The sequence below is a fragment of the Macaca thibetana genome, chromosome 1 (genome assembly GCF_024542745.1).
Source record: "Macaca thibetana thibetana isolate TM-01 chromosome 1, ASM2454274v1, whole genome shotgun sequence".
In the NCBI taxonomy this organism is placed as follows: Eukaryota; Metazoa; Chordata; class Mammalia; order Primates; family Cercopithecidae; genus Macaca; species Macaca thibetana.
The window spans coordinates 95,388,933-95,411,881 of record NC_065578.1 but is presented as its reverse complement, the minus strand read 5'-3'; the positions used below and the strand labels follow the sequence as shown (position 1 = coordinate 95,411,881).

Genomic DNA, 22,949 nt, shown 5'->3' with positions numbered 1-22,949 from the left:
AACCGCAGCAGACCTGCAAAAGAGGAGCCTGATTGTTAGAAGAAAAACTGACAAACAGAAAGCAACAACATCAACAAAAAAGACACCCCCCAAAAAACCCATCTGAAGGTCATTAACCTCAAAGACCAAAGGTAGATAAATCCATGAAAATGAGGAAAAAACAATGAAAATTCCACAAGCCAGGATGCCTCTTCTTCTCCAAATGATTGCAACACCTCTCCAGCAAGGGTGCAGAACTAGATGGGAGATGAGATGGATGAATTGTCAGAAGTAGGCTTCAGAAGGTAGGTAATAACAAACTCCACTGAGCTAAAGAAGCAGGTTCTAATCCAATGCAAGGAAGCCAAGAATTTTGATAAAAGGTTACAGGAGCTGCTAACTAGAATAACTGGCTTAGAGAGGAACATAAATGACCTGATGGAGCTGAAAAACACAGCATGAGTGCTTCATGAAGCATACAGAAGTATCAACAGCCAAATGGATGAAGTAGAAAAAAGGACATCAGAGTTTGACGACCATTTTTCTGAAATAAGTCATGCAGACAAGTTTAGAGACAAAAGAATGAAAAGCAACATAAAAAACCTCTACAAAATATGGATCTGTGTGAAAAGACCAAACCTATGATTGGAGTACCTGAAAGAGATGGGGAAAATGGAACTGAGTTGGAAAACAAACTTCAGGTTATTATCCAGGAGAACTTCCCCCACTTAGCAAGACAGGCTAACATTCAAATTCAGGAAATACAGAAAATACCATAAGATACTCCATGAGAAGATCAACCCCAAGACACATAATCATCAGATTCTCCAAGGTCAAAATGCAGTAAAAAATGTTAAGGGCAGCCATAGAGAAAGGCTAGATAACCAACAAAGGGAAGTCCATCAAACTAACAGTGGGTCTCTCAGCAGAAACCCTACATGCCAGAAGAGAGCGGGGCCAATATTCAACATTTAAAAGAAAAGAATTGTCAACACAGGATTTAATATTCAGTCAAGGTAAGCTTCATAAGCAAAGGAGAAATAAGATCCTTTCCAGACAAGCAAATGCTGAGAGATTTCATCACCACCAGGCCTGCGTTGCAAGAGCTCCTGAAGGAAACCCAAAATATGGAAAGGAAAAACTGGTACCACCCACTGCAGAAACACACCAAAATGTAAAGACCAATTACACTATGAAGAAACTGCATCAATTAGTGTGCAAAATAACCAGATAGCATCATAATGACAGGATCAAATTCACAGGTAACAATACTAGCCTTAAATGTAAATGGATAAATGCCCCAATCAAAAGACACAGACTGGCAAATTGGATAAAGAGTCAAGACCCATCAGTGTGCTGTATTCTGGAGACCCATCTCATGTGCAAAGACACATATAAGCTCAAAATTAAGGGGTGGAGGAAAATTTACCATGCATAAGGAAAGCAAAAAATTAAAATAAAAAAAAATTAAAAGAGCAGAGGTTGTAATCCTAGTCTCTCACAAAACAGACTAAACCAAGAAAGATCAAGAAAGACAAAGAAGGGCAATACATAATAGTATGGGGATCAATTCAACAAGAAGAACTACCTTAAATATATATGTACCCAATACAGGAGCATCCAGACTTACAAAACTAATTCTTAGAGACCTACAAGGAGACTCAGACTCCCACACAATAATAGCAGGGGACTTTAAAAACCCACTGTGAATATTACACAGATCAATGAGACAAAAAATTAACAAGGCTATTCCGACTTGAACTCAGTTCTAGATCAAATGGACCAAATAGACATCTACAGAACTCTCCACCCCAAATTAACAGAATATACATTCTTCTCAGTGCCACATGACACTTTTTTTTTTTTTTTTTTTTTTGAGACAGAGTCTCACTCTGTCACCCAGGCTGGAGTGCAGTGGTACGATCTCAGCTCACCCTAAGCTCCACCTCCCAGGTTAACACCATTCTCCTGACTCAGCTTCCCAAGTAGCTGGGACTACAGGCACCCACCACCACGCCCGGCTAATTTTTTTGTATTTTTAGTAGAGATGGGGTTTCACCATGTTAGCCAGGATGGTCTCAATCTCCTGACCTCGTGATTCGCCCACCTTAGCCTCCCAAAGTCCTGGGATTCTAGGCGTGAGACACTGCGCCTGGCAGGCACTTATCCTAAAATTGACCACATAATTAGAAGTAAAACACTCCTCAGCAAATGCAAAAGAACAGAAATCATAACAAATAGTCTATCAAATCACAGTGCAATCAAATTAGAACTCAGGATTAAGAAACTCACTCAAAACCACACAACTACATGGAAATTGAACAACCTGCTTCTGAAAGACTCCTGGATAAATCATGAAAGTAAGGCAGAAATAAAGAACTTCTTTGAAATCAATGAAAACAAAGAGACAATGTACTAAAATCTCTGGGACATAACTAAAGTAGTGTTAAAAGAAAAATTTATACTACCAAATGCCCACATCAGAAAGCTAGAAAGATCTCAAATTGACACCTAACACCACAATTAAAAGAACTAGAGAAGCAAGAGCGAACAAATGCAAAGGTTAGCAGAAGACAAGAAATAACTAAGATCAGAGCAGAACTGAAGTACATAGAGACATGAAAAACCCTTTAATAACTCAATGAATCCAGGAGCTGGGTTTTTGGGAAAAAAAAAATAGACTGCTGGCTAGACTAATAAAGAAGAAAACAGAGAAGAATCAAATAGACACAATAAAAAATGATAAAGGGGCTATCACTACTGACCCCACAGAAATGCACACTACCATCAAAGAATACTATAAACACCTCTATGCAAATAAACTAGGAAATCTAGAAAAATGGATAAATGCCTGGACACATACACCCTCCCAAGACTAAATCAGGAAGAAGTTGAATACTTGAATAGGCCAATAACAAGTTCTGAAATTGAGGCAGTAACTAGTAGCCTACTAATCAAAAAAAAAAAAAAAAAAAAAAAAAAAAAAAATTCCCAGGACCAGACGGATTCACAGCTGAATTCTAACACACGTACAAAGAGAAGCTGGTACCATTCCTTCTGAAACTATTCCAAACAATGGAAAACCAGAGACTCCTCCCTAAAATATATTATGAGGCCAGCATCATCCTGATACCAAAACCTGGCAGAGACACAACAAAAACAGAAAATTTCAGGCCAATATCCCTGATGAACATTGATGAGAAAATCCTCCATAAAGTACTGGCAAATCAAATCCAGCAGCACATCAAAAAGCTTGTCTACCACAATCAAGTTGTCTTCATTCCTGGGGTGCAAGGCTGGTTCAACATATGCAAATCGATAAACATAATCCATCACATAAACAGAACCAATAACAAAAACGACATGATTATGTCAATATATGCAGAAAAGGCCTTTGATAAATTTCAACATCCTGTTAAAAATTCTCAATAAACTAGGTATTGATGGAACATATCTTGAAATAATAAGAGCTATTTATGACAAACCCACAGCCAATATCATACTGAATGGACAAAAGCTGGAAGCATTCCCTTTGAAAACAGACACAAGAAAAGGATGCCCTCTCTTACCACTCTTATTCAACATGGGTATTGGAAGTCCTGGCCAGCGCAATCAGGCAAGAGAAACAAATAAATTGTATTCAAATAGGAAGAGAGGAAGTCAAATTGTCTGTTTGCAAATGACATGATTCTATATTTGGAAAACCCCATCATCTCAGCCCAAAAACTCCTTAAGCTGCTAAACAACTTTAGCAAAGTCTCAGGATAAAAAATCAATGTGCAAAAATCACAAGCATGGCTTTACACCAATAATAGACAAGCAGAGAGCCAAATCATGAATGGACTCTCATTCACAATTGTTACAAAGACAATAAAATACCTAGGAATATAGCTAACAAGGGATGTGAAGGACCTCTTCAAGAAGAACTATAAACCACCGCTCAAGGAAATCAGAGAGGACACAAACAAATGGAAAAACATTCCTTCCTCATGGTTAGGAAAAATCAATATTGTGAAAACGGCTATACTGCCCAAAGTAATTTATAGATTCAATGCTATCCCCATCAAAGAATTAGAAAAAACTACTTTAAATTTCATATGGAACCAGAAAAGAGTCTGTATAGCCAAGACAATCCTAAGCAAAAAGAATAAAGCTGTAGGCATCATGCCACCTGACTTCAAACTATACTAGAAGTCTACAATAACGAAAACAGTGAGGTACTGGTACCAAAACAGACATGTAGACCAATGGCACAGAACAGAGACCTCAGAAATAACACCACCATCTACAACCATCTGATCTTTGACAAACCTGACAAAAACAAACAATGAGAAAAGGATTCCCTATTTAATCAGTGGTGCTGGGAAAACTGGCTAGCCATATGTAGAAAACTGAAACTAGACTCCTTCCTTACACCTTATACAAAAATTAACTCAAGATGGGTTGAAGACTTAAATGTAAAACCTAAAACCACAAATACCCTAGAAGAGAACCTAGGCAATACCATTCAGAACATAGGCATTGGCAAAGATTTCATGACAAAAATGCCAAAAGCAATGGCAACAAAAGCCGAAATTAACAAATGCGATCTAATTAACCTAAAGGGCTTCTGCACAACTAAAGGAACTAGGCAACCTACAGAATGGGAGAAAACTTTTGCAATCTACCCATCTGACAGAAGTCTAATGTCCAGAGTCTGTAAGGAACTTAAACAAATTTACAAGAAAAAAAAAAAAAACCATCAAAAAGTGAGTGAAGGATATGAACAGACACTTCTCAAAACAAGACATTTATGCAACCAACAAACATATGAAAAAAAGCTCACCATCACTAATCATTAGATAAATGCAAATCAAAACCACAATGAGCTACCATCTCACATCAGCCAGAATGGTGATTATTAAAAAGTCAAGAAACAATAGATGCCGGCAAGGCTGTGGAGAAACAGGAAAGCGTTTACAATGTTGGTGGGAATATAAATTAGTTCAAACATTGTGGAAGACAGTATGGCGATTCCTCAAGGATCCAGAACCAGAAATACCATTTGACCCAGCAATCTCATTACTGGGTATATACCCAAAGGAATGTAAACCATTCTACTATAAATGCACATGCACATATATGTTTACGCAGCACTGTTCACAATAGCAAAGACTTGGAACCAACCCAAATGTCCATCAATGATAGATTGGATAAAGAAAATGTGTCACATATACACCATGGAATATTATGCAGCCATAAAATGGAATGAGATCATGTCCTTTGCAGGGACATGAAGCTGGAAGCCATCCTCCTTAGCAAACTATCACAGGAACAGCAGACCAAACACCACATATTCTTATGTATAAGTGGGAGTTGAACAATGAGAACACATAACCATAAAATGTTATGTTTATGGGTATGTCGATATTATGAGTAATATCAAAACAGGAAGGAGAATAACACACAGGGTACTGGTGGAGGTTTGGAGGCAAGCAGAGGGAAAGCATCAGAACAAATAGTTATTGCATGTGGGGCTTAAAACCTAGATGATGGGTTGACAGGTGTAGCAAACCAGCATGGCACACATATACCTATGAAACAAACCTGCACATTCTGCACATGTATCCCAGAACTTAAAGTAAAATTTTAGAAAAAAGAAATGAAGAGCGGTCAGGATCAAGACCTGCATTGAGGGTCCATTTGAGCTGTGTGGAGCAACAGCATGTGAATAACTTACAGCAGCCATGAAAGATTGGATAGCTTCTCCTAATACTAGTTCTGCATCCAAGTCTTCAAATTAGCCTCAAGCACTTCAAAACTATGCATATGCATAATATTTGAGGAAAAGCTAAAAACCATAAATCAAATGGATATCAGCATATCAGCGAATCAATGAAGAAATGTTTCTGGAGACATTTAAATGAAGTCATAAGTCTATAAAACATTACATGAGAAAATGCTTATGGATGACTGTCATGAACAATAAAGTAGATACAGCAAATGTTATGTTTATGGATATGTCTATATTTACAGTTTTGATATTACTCATAATAATATGGTACAAAATTGAACATAAAAGATGTTATAAGGAGGGTCTTTAAATATATTTTGATGAAGTAGACAATAATAAATCCAAATATATATGTGTTATGCTAAATAAATGCCAATCTGTAAGTTACGATGTAAGGTAAACTAATCAGAGTATTGACTCAGAACTCTGGCTGAAAAAGAACAAACAACATGTAATGAAAGTATTTTATATTTCAAGGCGGCTGTTAAATTAAACATGTAACAATTAACATGTTCAACTTGCACCAATATGTGGTTATTAAATTAAGTATGTCAATGAAGAGCACTTTACATGAAAGTAATTTTGGTATTGTGGTGCCATATGAAAAAGTAAAACCAAGCATCAGAAATTATAAGAATATTATTACAGAACTATTTGATCACTCTGAAATTGAATACGCCATGTGGAAATGAAAGGACAAAATAAAGGAGAACAAATTTCCTTATAACATAGACAACTGATATGCAAGATTACTTTTCCAAAGGTTAAGAGAAACAGAAATACAGAGATAAATTTGTAAGATGATAAGTGAAGGCGCTTTAAAAACGACAGACTTGTTTTCTCCCTCAATTTCGTACACATTCAGGTGAAAAGCTACAAGTGCATTATAACATCAATTATGAACACAGCATATATAATAAATGCATTAATTCTCAAATACCCTGCATCATGTAGTCACAAAAACTTGGAAAGTATTCATAAATAAAGCGCCATTTCTAGTTTTTAGTAATCAATACAAGTACTTGATTTCAGTTCTCTGCTCCTTTATGTTTGTATTTCCAACTAACTCAGACACTACCTACATATCCTTTCCTTGGATTTTAGAGATAAACATTCTGCAATGGTTTAGAAAAAAAGATAGTGGATTCTGGGTGTACATCTACACCTAATTAGGTGTGACTTTGGGAAGGTCATCACAGCTCATGGAATTTTAGTTTCTTTTCTCCTTCCAATGGGGGAGGGGAATATAAAATTGCTAAACTCTAGAAAATTCATGATGTTTGTGTCACTCACCACCAATTTGGTTATATGCCATTTTGAATTATTCAGTAGTCTTCTCAGCTAGATTCTAAGTGCCCTAGATATATTTCCCATTACCTAGCACAGTGCTGGGTGATAACTAGCTGTTTTAAAAACACTTCTTGATGGACTGAATATTTACTGGAAAAATATTGGAGGCCAAGAAAAGACATATTCACTTAGTTGAATATTCTCTGGTCTAGAATTGTCCTCTATCAGCAGTGTGAAACAGGATGGTTGAAGAGTTTGTTTGAAAAGGAAATATTCTCATTATCAATTTAAAATATACTATCTTCCAATCGTTATGTTACATTATCTATAACCTAGAGGATTTGTTCATGCATAATTTTTTTACACATCTGAAAGTAAAATGCACTAATGTGTGACCTACCTACAGAAATAGCAGAAGTCATTTTAGACAGCCTGGGAAAGGTAGCAAACTTTCAAAACCACATTCATATTTAGCTGGCATATATACAACATTGTGTCTTCTTGTCAGTTCCAGCAATATTATGTATATGTTAGGAGAAAAAAAAAGCATTCTGCACAATTAACTTCCTTTCTGGCACTGATGAAAGAATTCCATAATCTAAATTTTTGTTTCTTCATAAAGTTCTTCATTGAGAATGAGCTGAGGTGTTGAAATTGTGATTTAGAATCAGAAGGCATCAGCTAGATAGTGTACTAATGTACTTCAAGTGTTGCAGTAAAGTTAAAAGGAAACAAAGTTAAAAGTACTAAGAAGGTTAGTAGGGTTATCAGAAACATATGGTATTTTTTAAAGTTTTCCTGAATGCAGCAGGGGTTCTGTGGATTCATTAAGGAAAGAAAAATGATGAAGGCAAAATGTGAGTGAGAAGTAAGCTTTTATCTGATGAGTCTTTTCCATCTCATCCCATCTGCCTCAACCTAATCACACTTAGATGTGTTGAAGCTATCTACAGAGGTTAAATTTATTTTTGAAGTTCAGTAAATAAGGTTATGTCTCTTGAAAGAAAAGTAGCAGACTGTACTATACTAAGTAAAATAGCAGATCCACCTAGTAATGCAAATTTTTTGAGTAAGATAATACATATGAGAAGTATGGGTTGTGAATAGAATTGTTTGGTTGTTAAATCGAACAATTCTTTAAAAATCTAAGAGAGGAGCGCCTCTGTCTGGCCAGCACCATCTGGGAAGTGAGGATCGCCTCTGCCCCGCCGCCATGCAACCCTCCAGGTGTGAAGTGGCAGCCTTGTGTGTGACCTTTCTGTCCTCCCCAAGTTTGCATTTTCGACAGTAAAGTTTACTTTTAAATTAAAAGATTTAAATTGGGGAAGATTAAAAAATCATAAGAGAATATACACAATAATGGCATTAATAGTTTCATATATAGTCATGCACTATATAATGATACTTCTGTCAATGATGGACTGCATATGACTATAATACAATATTTCATTGTACCTTTTCTGTGTTTAGATATGTTTAGGTACACAAATACTATGTGTCCCAATCGACTATGTGTTCAGTGCAGCAAAATGTTGTACCAGTTTGTATCCTTGGAGAAATAGACTACACCATATATCCTGGGTACATATTAGGCTATTTCATCTAGGTGTGTGTAAGTATACTTTATGGTGTTGATCCAATGACAAAATTGCTTAATTACACATTTCTCAGAAGGTATCCTCATTGTTAAGCAATGTATGACTGTATTATAAAGTCATAGGTTCACATTAAGCGTTTTCAAGGAGCAAGGGACAATTTTCATTTAGACTAAGTAGAGGAATGTTCTTATTTGTAGTCTATTCTCTCTTCTTGGAAGAAAACATGCTTTCTTCTGCATAATGTCATAAAAATCCAAGCACTTTTCAATTTTGAAATTCTTTTGCTCCAATATTCATATTCTTCTCCAACACCTCCCTATTCCTCTTCTGCTCTCAAAATGCACAGATATCTATAACCTTGGGAAAGCCTGTACTTATCTGAAGCTTTCTTAGTTATGTGCTTCTTGTTAATAAATTTTGAGTGAGTTATCCACTTTTACACAACTCATGCCTAGCCTGATGTCTTCTTCCTCCACTCTTTTGAAGTTGCATTCACAACTTTCATGTGCACAGATTTTGTTTCCCTAACTTGAATATAAGCTTTTGTAGAAGAACCTGTAATAAGTAATTTTGGGGGTTTGGCTACCATTGTACATTGACCTTAAAAAATAAATGAATTAGTTAAATTTATGAGTGGACTTTAAATGCTCAATTGAATCCACACAACTATTAAGATAAGCAAACCACCTTTCATGATAATGAAATACTCTCTGATGTGAGAAATTTTCCCCTATAAGCTAACCCATCTGCCCTTTCTCAGGTGGCAAAAGACTCACTATGTTTTTTTCCTTGTGTATTTGCTGCCAATTTCTAGGAATCCCAGCGAGGAAAACACAGAGTAATAAATGTGAGTAGTGAGTTTCTAATGTCATTGGAAAAGAGGCTGGCACCAAGAGAGAAGCTCAGATTTCCTAGGCAACTATTAAACAGTATGTAGTTAGTCCCTAAAACGTGTTCTCTAGTACTAAGAAGGCTATGAAAGACTATCTAGATACAGCCCTTAATCTAAAGAAGTTCACACGTTCATAATACAAAAAAGAATATGCAAAGAAACTTTAAAATTATTTTAAAAAGGGATGTCTAAAACCTCTTCTAAAATTGATAGTACTGACAGCTGTCATACCTAATTTATAGTATTGCTCTGAAGATCACATGGACATGAAAATAATTAAAAACATAAAATTGCAAACTCTACACACTTGCAAAAAATCTGTCATCATGTCACGTCACATTTTTAGAAGACTTATGAATACCTACAATTAGATAAAGATGTTTATAAATGCCACTACAGATATTTAAGAAAAGGACTTGAAGGCATATAATTTCATGTAATAATCCAACTCGCAAAAGTCAAGGGTAAAGAAAGAATCCTGAAAGCAGCTGGAGAAAAGAAACAAATAACGTAACAATGGCGCTCCAATACAGCTGATGGCAGACTTTTTAGTGGAAGCCTTACAGGCCAGGAGAAAGTGGTATGACATATTTAAAGTGCTGAAGGAAAAAACCTTCTACCTTGAAATAATGCATGTGGTGAAAATATCCTTCAAATGTAAAGGAAAAATATTTCCCCAGACAAACAAAAGCTGAGAAATTTCATCAACACCAGACCTAACCTACAAGAAATACTAATGGAAGTATTTCAATCAGAAAGACAAGGATGTTAATAAGCAACAAAAAATCACCCAAATATACAAAATTCACTGGTATAGTAAGTAAACAGTAAAACATAGAATATTATAAAACTGTAGCTATATTATGTAAACTACTCTGATCTTAAGTAGAAAAACTAAATGATGAACCAATAAGATATAAATAGAAACAACAAAAAGTTGAAAAGTGTGGGGGATGGTGAATATATTGTTTGGAATTTCTGTTTTCTTTTCTTTCTTTCTCTCTCTCTCTCTCTCTCTCTCTTTCTTTTTGTTTATTTATGTCAACACTATTAGTTGTCATCAGCTAAAAATAGCAAGTTATAACGTAATATTTGCAAGACTCATGGTAACTTCAAATCAAAAAACATACAATGGTCCCACAAAAAATAAAGAGCAAGAAAATAAATTCTACCAGCAGAGGAAATCACATTTACTAAAAAGAAGATAAGAAGCAGCAAAGAAGAAAGAGAAGAACAGAAAGCCACCTGAAAACAAATAATAACAAGGCAGAAGTAAGTCCTTACTTATGAATAATAACATATAATGTAAATGGACTAAATTCTTCAATCAGAAGACATACAATGATTGAATGGATTTTTTAAAAAAGACCCAATGATCTGTTGCCTACAAGAAATACACTTCACTATAAAGGCACATATGGAGTGAAAATTTTTAAAAATGGAAAAAGATATTCCACGCCAAAGGAAACCAAAAAAGAACAGGAATAGCTATACTTATATCAGACAAAATAGATTTCAAGACAAAAGCTGTGAGAAGCAGCAAAGAACATCACTATATGATGATAAAATGATGAATTCAGCAAGAAGAAATAACAATTTTAAATATATATGCAGCCAACACTGGAGCAACCAGAGGTATAAAGCAAATATTACTGAGAGATAGAACCTAATACAATAACAGTTTGAGAGCTTAACACCCTGCTTTCAGCATCAGACACAACTTCTAGACAAAAAAAATCAACAAAGAAACATTGGACTTAATCTGATATATAGACCAAATGGACCTAACAGATATTTACAGAACATTTCATCCAATGGCTGTAAAATACACATTCTTTTCCTCAACACATTGATCATCCTCAGTGAGGATGGTCTTATAAGACCTTATATTAGGCCACAAAACAAATCTTAAGACATTCAAAAAAATTGAAGTAATATCAAGCATCTTCTCTGACCACAATGGAATAAAACTAGAAATCAATAAAAAGAGGGATTTTAAAAACTATAGAAACACATGGAAATTAAACAATCCGATTCTGAATGATCAGTGTATCCATGAAGAAATTAAGAAGGAAATTGAAAAATTCCTTGAAACGAATGATAATGAGAAACACAGCATACCAAAACCTATGGGATATAGCAAAAGTAGTACAAAGAGGGAAGTTTGTAGCTATAAGTCTTTCCACACAAAAAAGAAGAAAAACTTCAGATGGACAACCTAATAATGCATGTTAAAGAACTAGAAAAACAAGAGCCGACCAAACTCAAAATTAGTAAAGGAAAAGAAATAATAAAAATCAGTGCAGAAATAAATGAATTTGAAATGAAAAAATAATATAAAAGACTACATAAAACAAAAAGGTTTCTTTTGAAAAGCTAAACAAAATTGACAAACCTTTAGCCAGACTAAGAAAAAGGAAAAGACCCAAATACATAAAATTGGAAATGAGAAAAGAGACATTCCAACTGATACTGCAGAAATTCAAAGGATCATTAGTGGTTACTATGAGCAACTACCTACTAATAAATTGGAACCCCCAGAAGAAATAAATAAATTCCTAGATGCATGCAACCTATCAATATTGAACCATGAAAAAATTCCATAACCTGAATAGACCAATAACAAGCAACAAGAGTGAAGCTGTATAAAGTCTCCCAGCAAAGAAAAGCCTGGGACCCAATAACTTTACTGCTGAATTCTACCAAACATTTTAAAAAGAACTAATACAAATGCTACTCAAACTATTCTGCAAAATAGAGAAGGAAGTACTTCCAAACTCATTCTATGAGGTCAACATTACCCTCCCACCAAAATCAAAGACAAATTTTTTAAAATGATAGATCAATGCCACTGATGAATATTGATGCAAACATTTCCAAAAAAATACTAGCAAACAAAATTTAAAAGAAAAATTGGAATACGGGATCACATCAAGTTTAAAAGCTTCTGTACAGTAAAGGAAACAATCAACAAAGTGGAGACAACCCACAGAATGGGAGAAAATATTTGCAAACTACCCATTTGACAAGGGATTAGTAACCAGAATATATAACGAGCCAAGACAACTCTATAGGAGAAAATCTAATAATCCAATTAAAAATGGACGAAAGATCTGAATAGACATTTATCTAAGGAAGACATACAAATGAAAAACAGGCATATGAAAATGTGCTCAACATCATTGACCATAAGAGAGATGCCAATCAAAACTACAATGAGATATCTCACTCCAGTTAAAATAGGTTTTATCCTAAAGTTAGGCAATTAAAAATGCTGGCAAGGATGTGGAGAAAAGGAAACACTTGTACACTGTTGGTGAGAATGTAAATTAGTACCACAACTATGGAGAACAGTTTGGAGATTCCTCAAAAAACTAAAAATAGAACTATCATATAATCCACCAATCCCACTGTTGGGTATGTACTCAAAAGAAAGGTAATCAGTATATCGGATACCTGCACTCCCATGTGTATTGCAGCACTATTCACAATAGGTAAGATTTGGAAGCAATCTAAGTGTCCATCAACAGATGAATGGGTAAGGAAAATGTGGTACATATACACAATGAAGTACTATTCTGCCAAAAAGAAGAAGAATGAGGAGGAGGAGGAGGAGGAGGAGGAGGAGGAGGAGGAAGAAATCTCATCATTTGCAACAAAGTGGATGAAATTGGAGTTCATTATGTTAAGTGAAATAAGCCAGACACAGAAATATAAACTTCATATGTTCTTACTTATTTGTGGGATCAATAAAATTGAACTCATGGAGATAGAGAGTACAAGGATGGTTACCAGAGGCTGGGAAGGATACTGGAGGAGTGGTAAGGGAAGTTGGGATGGTTATTACGTACAAAAATGTAGTTAGAAAGAATGAATAAGACCCAGTGTTTGCTAGGGCAACAAGGTAACTATAGTAAAAATAATTTAACTATACATTTAAAAATAACTAAAAGGGTATAACTGGATTGTTTGTACCACAAAAGATAAATGCTGGAGGTGATGAATACCATTTACCCTGATGTGTTTATAACGTGTTGCATACCTGTATCAAAATATCTCATATAACTCATAAATATATATACCTACAATACACTCAGAAAAATGAAAAAAAAATGACCAAATTAAGAGTTTATCTAATCTATTTGATGCTTTCTATTGACAACTCTAAAAATTATTTTTGTGTTAAAACATATTTTTAAACTACACAGTGTTCCAAAAGAGTTTAGCCTTTTTTCTTATTCAGTAGAGAGTAGGTGCATAGCCTTAGTCATAGTAACTAAAGAGATGGATTTAAATACTTCAGAGACTTGACCACTTTTGAATTATATATTAGTAGGTAATTATTTCAAGCAACTTTTGTCCTTTCACATACATTGAATTACAATATACAAAACTCATCTTTAAGAGTCTTCTTTTTGTTCAGCTACCATTAATGGTACATTTATTCTCCTAACATCATTATAAACTGTATACATGAACTTTTAGCACTGGAAAGAAGTTAAAATGTAAAATGAAATATAGGATCACAAATCCCAAAGTGAGAAGAGATCTTAGAAGCACTCTAGTCCAATGATAAGACATGAAGCAGTGAATTTCTTTGATCACATCCCAAATATGTTATGATCTAAGGCTACTTGGATCACCTCTAGTGGCACAATAGTGTCCTAATTAGCCTGGGGTTCTGCAATTTTCTATACAAGAGGAAGAGGTATTCTTTTAAAAGTTAGCTCATCATTCCTTGGCTCAAACTCCTTCTCTTGTCACTTAGGTCATTCTAAATTTTTTACCTGGAATGTCCTATATAATCTACAACACCTCCCAAAGTCTCTAATCTCATCTTCTACTACTTTCTCTTTTGGTTATTCAAATTCAGCGACTGATGCTTGATATTCCTCAACTACTGACACTTGATATTCCTCAGATCCACTGAGCACACATATACCTCAAGGTCTTTGCTCTTCCTTTAGCCTGTAGTACTTTCCTTCCTAATAACACAAGGCCCTGTACCTAACTTTTTTAAGGATTCTGCAAAAATGTCATCTTAGCAAAAAGTTTTTCTTAAACTCTTCATAAATTGTCAGTCCCTCCAATTCCCTATCACCTTTTTACATTAATTTTTCAGTGTAGCAATATTTATTTATGTATGCTTATATTACATTATACACACATACTTAATTATATTTATTATCTGTCTCAGCTAGAATGGAAATTCCACGAGGGCCTAGGATTTGTGTGCTCTGTTCACTCATGACTGTAGTGTAGAAAAGTCCCTTACCTTTGGTTTGATGATCAAAAATTAATGCTTGAATGAAAGGAAAACTCATTACCTCATGAGTGGACCCACTATCTTTTAGACAGATTGAATGATTAGAAAATTATTTGTTAAGCTAAAAAAAAAATACTTTCTGCCTCCAATAGACCTGTCTTGCCTATGGAATTCACCCTATCTTCTGAGTGACCAAAGTCAACTCTAAATGTCTACTCTCACCCTGCAAAAACCCTTCAAATATTAAAATAAAGACGCAAATCACTCCTGACTAAAGACTATCAGTTCTTTTAGTCATTCACCAAATGATGTAGATTTAAATGTATTTATCAATTGCGTCATCCTCCCCTGGATACATTCTAATTCACTATTTTTCCAACTGTAGGCCACGACTTTGAAATGGGCCATAAAATAAATATATTGGTTCAGTGTGAGTGGGTAGTATAGGGTCATGGTTAAAAGTACAGCCATTGGATGATGCAAGTTCAGGCATTTTTTTTTTTTTTTTAACTGAAGATTTATTTATTTATTTATTTATTTTTTGCCTTTTTATTTTATTTTATTTTATTTTTTTAATTTATTTTTTATTATTATTATACTTTAAGTTCTAGGGTACATGTGCATAACGTGCAGGTTTGTTACATATGTATACTTGTGCCATGTTGCTGTGCTGCACCCATCAACTCGTCAGCACCCATCAGCTCGTCATTTACATCAGGTATAACTCCCAATGCAATCCCTCCCCCATCCCCCCACCCTGTGATAGGCCCCGGTGTGTGATGTTCCCCTTCCCGAGTCCAAGTGATCTCATTGTTCAGTTCCCACCTATGAGTGAGAACATGCGGTGTTTGGTTTTCTGTTCTTGTGATAGTTTGCTAAGAATGATGGTTTCCAGCTGCATCCATGTCCCTACGAAGGACACAAACTCATCCTTTTTTATGGCTGCATAGTATTCCATGGTGTATATGTGCCACATTTTCTTAATCCAGTCTGTCACTGATGGACATTTGGGTTGATTCCAAGTCTTTGCTATTGTGAATAGTGCCGCAATAAACATACGTGTGCATGTGTCTTTATAGCAGCGTGATTATAATCCTTTGGGTATATACCCAGTAATGGGATGGCTGGGTCATATGGTACATCTAGTTCTAGATCCTGGAGGAATCACCATACTATTTTCCATAATGGTTGAACTAGTTTACAATCCCACCAACAGTGTAACAGTGTCCCTATTTCTCCACATCCTCTCCAGCACCTGTTGTTTCCTGACTTTTTAATGATCGCCATTCTAACTGGTGTGAGATGGTATCTCATTGTGGTTTTGATTTGCATTTCTCTGATGGCCAGTGATGATGAGCATTTTTTCATGTGTCTGTTGGCTGTATGAATGCCTTCTTTTGAGAAATGTCTGTTCATATCCTTTGCCCACTTTTTGATGGGGTTGTTTGTTTTTTTCTTGTAAATTTGTTTGAGTTCTTTGTAGGTTCTGGATATTAGCCCTTTGTCAGATGAGTAGATTGCAAAAATTTTCTCCCATTCTGTAGGTTGCCTGTTCACTCTGATGGTAGTTTCTTTTGCTGTGCAGAAGCTCTTTAGTTTAATGAGATCCCATTTGTCAATTTTGGCTTTTGCTGCCGTTGCTTTTGGTGTTTTAGACATGAAGTCTTTGCCTATGCCTGTGTCCTGAATGGTACTACCTAGGTTTTCCTCTAGGGTTTTTATGGTATTAGGTCTAACATTTAAGTCTCTAATCCATCTTGAATTAATTTTCGTATAAGCAGTAAGGAAAGGATCCAGTTTCAGCTTTCTACTTATGGCTAGCCAATTTTCCCAGCACCATTTATTAAATAGGGAATCCTTTCCCCATTTCTTGTTTCTCTCAGGTTTGTCAAAGATCAAATGGCTGTAGATGTGTGGTATTATTTCTGAGGCCTCTGTTCTGTTCTATTGGTGTATATCTCTGTTTTGGTACCAGTACCATGCTGTTTTGGTTACTCTAGCCTTGTAGTATAGTTTGATGTCAGGTAGCGTGATGCCTCCAGCTTTGTTCTTTTGACTTAGGATTGTCTTGGAGATGCGGGCTCTTTTTTGGTTCCATATGAACTTTAAAGCAGTTTTTTCCAATTCTGTGAAGAAACTCATTGGTAGCTTGATGGGAATGGCATTGAATCTATAAATAACCTTGAGCAGTATGGCCATTTTCATGATATTGATTCTTCCTATCCATGAGCATGGGATGTTCTTCCATTTGTTTGTGTCCTCTTTTATTTCACTGAGCAGTGGTTTGTAGTTCTCCTTGAAGAGGTCCTTTACATCCCTTGTAAGTTGGATTCCTAGGTATTTGATTCTCTTTGAAGCAATTGTGAATGGAAGTTCATTCCTGATTTGGCTCTCTGTTTGTCTGTTACTGGTGTATAAGAATGCTTGTGATTTTTGCACATTAATTTTGTATCCTGAGACTTTGCTGAAGTTGCTTATCAGCTTAAGGAGATTTTGGGCTGAGACAATGGGATTTTCTAAATATACAATCATGTCATCTGCAAAGAGGGACAATTTGACTTCTTCTTTTCCTAACTGGATACCCTTGATTTCTTTCTCTTGCCTGATTGCCCTAGCCAGAACTTCCAACACTATGTTGAATAGGAGTGGTGAGAGAGGGCATCCCTGTCTTGTGCCAGTTTTCAAAGGGAATTTTTCCAATTTTTGCCCATTCAGTATGATATTGGCTGTGGGTTTGTCATAAATAGCTCTTATTATTTTAAGGTACGTCCCATCAATACCGAATTTATTGAGCGTTTTTAGCATGAAGGGCTGTTGAATTTTGTCAAAAGCCTTTTCTGCATCTATTGAGATAATCATGTGGTTCTTGTCTTTGGTTCTGTTTATATGCTGGATTATGTTTATTGATTTGCGAATGTTGAACCAGCCTTGCATCCCAAGGATGAAGCCCACTTGATCACGGTGGATAAGCTTTTTGATGTGCTGCTGAATCTGGTTTGCCAGTATTTTATTGAGGATTTTTGCATCGATGTTCATCAGGGATATGGGTCTAAAATTCTCTTTTTTTGTTGTGTCTCTGCCAGGCTTTGGTATCAGGATGAAGTTGGCCTCATAAAATGAGTTAGGGAGGATTCCCTCTTTTTCTATTGATTGGAATAGTTTCAGAAGGAATGGTACCAGCTCCTCCTTGTACCTCTGGTAGAATTCAGCTGTGAATCCATCTGGTCCTGGACTTTTTTTGGTTGGTAGGCTATTAATTGTTGCCTCAATTTCAGAGCCTGCTATTGGTCTATTCAGGGATTCAACTTCTTCCTGGTTTAGTCTTGGAAGAGTGTAAGTGTCCAGGAAATTATCCATTTATTCTAGATTTTCTAGTTGATTTGCGTAGAGGTGTTTATAGTATTCTCTGATGGTAGTTTGTATTTCTGTGGGGTCGTTGGTGATATCCCCTTTATCATTTTTTATTGCGTCGATTTGATTCTTCTCTCTTTTCTTCTTTATTAGTCTTGCTAGTGGTCTGTCAATTTTGTTGATCTTTTCAAAAAACCAACTCCTGGATTCATTGATTTTTTGGAGGGTTTTTTGTGTCTCTATCTCCTTCGGCTCTGCTCTGATCTTAGTTATTTCTTGCCTTCTGCTAGCTTTTGAATGTGTTTGCTCTTGCTTCTCTAGTTCTTTTAATTGTGATGTTAGAGTGTCAATTTTAGATCTTTCCTGCTTTCTCTTGTGGGCATTTAGTGCTATAAATTTCCCTCTACACACTGCTTTAAATGTGTCCCAGAGATTCTGGTATGTTGTATCTTTGTTCTCATTGTTTTCAAAGAACATCTTTATTTCTGCCTTCATTTCGTTATGTACCCGGTAGTCATTCAGGAGCAGGTTGTTCAGTTTCCATGTAGTTGAGCGGTTTTGATTGAGTTTCTTAGTCCTGAGTTCTAGTTTGATTGCACTGTGGTCTGAGAGACAGTTTGTTATAATTTCTGTTCTTGTACATTTGCTGAGGAGTGCTTTACTTCCAATTACGTGGTCAATTTTGGAGTAAGTATTATGTGGTGCTGAGAAGAATGTATATTCTGATGATTTGGGGTGGAGAGTTCTATAGATGTCTATTAGGTCTGCTTGCTGCAGAGATGAGTTCAATTCCTGGATATCCTTGTTAACTTTCTGTCTCGTTGATCTGTCTAATGTTGACAGTGGAGTGTTGAAGTCTCCCATTATTATTGTATGGGAGTCTAAGTCTCTTTGTAAGTGTCTAAGGACTTGCTTTATGAATCTGGGTGCTCCTGTATTGGGTGCATATATATTTAGGATAGTTAGCTCTTCCTGTTCAATTGATCCTTTTACCAGTTTGTAATGGCCTTCTTTGTCTCTTTTGATCTTTGATGGTTTAAAGTCTGTTTTATCAGAGACTAGTATTGCAACCCCTGCTTTTTTTTGTTCTCCATTTGCTTGGTAAATCTTCCTCCATCCCTTTATTTTGAGCCTATGTATGTCTCTGCATGTGAGATGGGTCTCCTGAATACAGCAGACTGATGGGTCTTGACTCTTTATCCAGTTTGCCAGTCTGTGTCTTTTAATTGGAGCATTTAGTCCATTTACATTTAAGGTTAATATTGTTATGCGTGAACTTGATCCTGCCATTTTGATATTAACTGGTTATTTTGCTCATTAGTTGATGCAGTTTCTTCCTAGCCTCAATGGTCTTTACATTTTGGCATGTTTTTGCAATGGCTGGTACCGGTTGTTCCTTTCCATGTATAGTGCTTCCTTCAGAGTCTCTTGTAAGGCAGGCCTAGTGGTAACAAAATCTCTAAGCATTTGCTTATCTGTAGAGGATTTTATTTCTCCTTCACTTATGAAACTTAGTTTGGCTGGATATGAAATTCTGGGTTGAAAATTCTTTTCTTTAAGAATGTTGAATATTGGCCCCCACTCTCTTCTGGCTTGTAGAGTTTCTGCTGAGAGATCTGCTGTTAGTCTGATGGGCTTCCCTTTGTGGGTAACCCGACCTTTCTCTCTGGCTGCCCTTAAGATTTTTTTCCTTCATTTCAACTTGGTGAATCTGGCAATTATGTGTCTTGGAGTTGCTCTTCTCGAGGAGTATCTTTGTGGCGTTCTCTGTATTTCCTGGATTTGAATGTTGGCCTGCCCTACTAGGTTGGGGAAGTTCTCCTGGATGATATCCTGAAGACTGTTTTCCAACTTGGTTCCATTTTCCCCCTCACTTTCAGGCACCCCAATCAGACGTAGATTTGGTCTTTTTACATAATCCCATACTTCTTGCAGGCTTTGTTCATTTCTTTTTCTTCTTTTTTCTTTTGGTTTCTCTTCTCGCTTCATTTCGTTCATTTGATCCTCAATCGCTGATACTCTTTCTTCCAGTTGATCGAGTCAGTTACTGAAGCTTGTGCATTTGTCATGTATTTCTCGTGTCATGGTTGTCATCTCTTTCATTTCGTTTATGACCTTCTGTGCATTAATTACTCTAGCCATCAATTCTTCCACTTTTTTTTCAAGATTTTTAGTTTCTTTGCGCTGGGTACATAATTCCTCCTTTAGCTCTGAGAAATTTGATGGACTGAAGCCTTCTTCTCTCATCTCGTCAAAGTCATTCTCCATCAAGCTTTGATCCATTGCTGGCGATGAGCTGCGCTCCTTTGCCGGGGGAGATGCGCTCTTATTTTTTGAATTTCCAGCTTTTCTGCCCTGCTTTTTCCCCATCTTTGTGGTTTTATCTGCCTCTGGTCTTTGATGATGATGGTGATGTACTGATGGGGTTTTGGTGTAGGTGTCCTTCCTGTTTGATAGTTTTCCTTCTAACAGTCAGGACCCTCAGCTGTAGGTCTGTTGGAGATTGCTTGAGGTCCACTCCAGACCCTGTTTGCCTGGGTGTCAGCAGCAGAGGCTGCAGAAGATAGAATATTGCTGAACAGCGAGTGTACCTGTCTGATTCTTGCTTTGGAGGCCTCCTCTCAGGGGTGTACTCCACCCTGTGAGGTGTGGGGCGTCAGACTGCCCCTAGTGGGGGATGTCTCCCAGTTAGGCTACTCAGGGGTCAGGGACCCACTTGAGCAGGCAGTCTGTCCCTTCTCAGATCTCAACCTCCATGTTGGGAGATCCACTGCACTCTTCAAAGCTGTCAGACAGAGTCGTTTGCGTCTGCAGAGGTTTCTGCTGCTTTTGTGGTTGTTTACTGTGCCCTGTCCCCAGAGGTGGAGTCTACAGAGACAGGCAGGTTTCCTTGAGCTGCTGTGAGCTCCACCCAGTTCGAGCTTCCCAGCGGCTTTGTTTACCTACTTAAGCCTCAGCAATGGCGGGCGCCCCTCCCCCAGCCTCGCTGCTGCCTTGCCGCGATATCGCAGACTGCTGTGCTAGCAATGAGGGAGGCTCCGTGGGCGTGGGACCCTCCCGGCCAGGTGTGGGATACAATCTCCTGGTGTGCCTGTTTGCTTAAATCGCAGTATTGAGGTGGGAGTTACCCGATTTTCCAGTGTTGTGTGTCTCAGTTCCCCTGGCTAGGAAAAGGGATTCCCTATCCCCTTGCGCTTCCGAGGTGAGGGGATGCCTCGCCCTGCTTCAGCTCTCGCTGCTGGTCGGGCTGCAGCAGCTGACCAGCACCGATTGTCTGGCACTCCCTAGTGAGATGAACCCAGTACCTCAGTTGAAAATGCAGAAATCACCGGTCTTCTGTGTCGCTTGCGCTGGGAGTTGGAGACTGGAGCTGTTCCTATTCGGCCATCTTGCTCCGCCCCCCAATCAAGTTCAGGCAGTTTTTAATGTGTAACTTTGGGCAAGTGACTTTACCTCTACTTATCTCAGGCTCCTCATTTTTAAAATAAGGATAATGATAATTGAATCTGCCTTATAGGACAATTATGAGAATTGAGGCTTAATCCATGAACGCTAAATAGGGAGCCCTCCAAAACTAGCTGCCCTGTGGGAGCCATACCACCAAAGAGGAGAGAGAGGGAAAGAACGAAGCTTTTCTGACAGGCAGCAGAATCTAAGCTATGCCTTACTTTTCCAGGTACAGTTAGAAAGGAGAAAGGGAAAGTAAGAACAAAGCTGGGTGTCCTCTCACCTCAGTAGGAAATGGCCAGTCCTTCTTATCACTCTGACACTGTAAAAGTGGGTGAGACAAGGTTATCTAAAAAGGAAAGCATTTAGCACTGGCAATGAAAGATTTTTTTTTTAACGTTTTGCTATCAAGCCAAGTTAAAAATACCATGCATAGTCTTAAGCATTTAGTTCCATTATCACTCATATTACAAATGACGTCTATCTAGGTCACAAGGCAGGACTCATAAAGGGAAAAATATCAAGTAAATGCAATAATATTATCCCTAATGGATTTTAAAGTGATGAACTCCAGTTTCTAGAATTCAGTTACATGAAGTTGCGTGTTAAATACTCTTTCTTCTTAAAGACATGTTTTAAAGAAGCTTCACTGTCTCAGTCCATCATTGACCTCTTCCACACTCCTAAATGTACTAAATAGTAATCACTATGCTATTTTTATAGGAAGTTAAAATAATCAGAGAGGTATATCATAGGTTTATATAAGCACTAGTTTTTTACTTGGAGCTGAGAATTTTAGATTAACTCTGGTCTACTCCCTGGAGACAGGGCCCCTTTCATGGCTACCAAGCCAGCTTTTGATGAAGCCTTATAAACTGAATTAAGACACAGCTTTTCTGAGAACCAGCACTCCTGGGAAAAGAAACAAGGAAGTTCTCTCCCTTTTTCCAAGGGATTAACAACCTGCAAATGAGAAAATACATCACAGTGCTCTCTGAAGCCTCCTCTTCCATCCCAATGCTGATTTTCACACTTTCAAGAGCAACTCACACAAATTCCAGAACTATTGCTTTTAGTATTACTTTCTTAAGAGTCCTGTTTGAGCTTTCTTTTATTCACTATTTTTTCATTATAAAATAGTGAAGCATCTTATGTGATTGTTGTTGTTTTGACATCATTGCATTTAGCTCTTCTACTAGATCTCTATGTTTGAGCTTTTTAGGTTTCTCATCTGCCTTGCTTTGAAGACGTCCCAACTGGTTATTCCAACTCAAGTAGCCCCTTCATTCTGCACAAGCTACACAGCACTGTCAGGTTCCTCATCTGCTAATCACTCTCCAGTGAACAGAATCT

General features: G+C 37.0%; 1 protein-coding gene across 1 annotated transcript in view; it reads right to left on the bottom strand.

Moving 5' to 3' along the window:
* The window catches only part of PTBP2 (polypyrimidine tract binding protein 2), an 843,808-nt gene extending 822,258 nt beyond the window's left edge, over positions 1-21,550 (bottom strand). The window contains exon 1 of the mRNA XM_050807386.1: positions 21,547-21,550. The gene's annotated coding sequence lies outside the window, so the exon portion shown is untranslated. The remainder of the gene's footprint in view (positions 1-21,546) is intronic.
* Between the last annotated feature and the right edge of the window lie 1,399 nt (positions 21,551-22,949).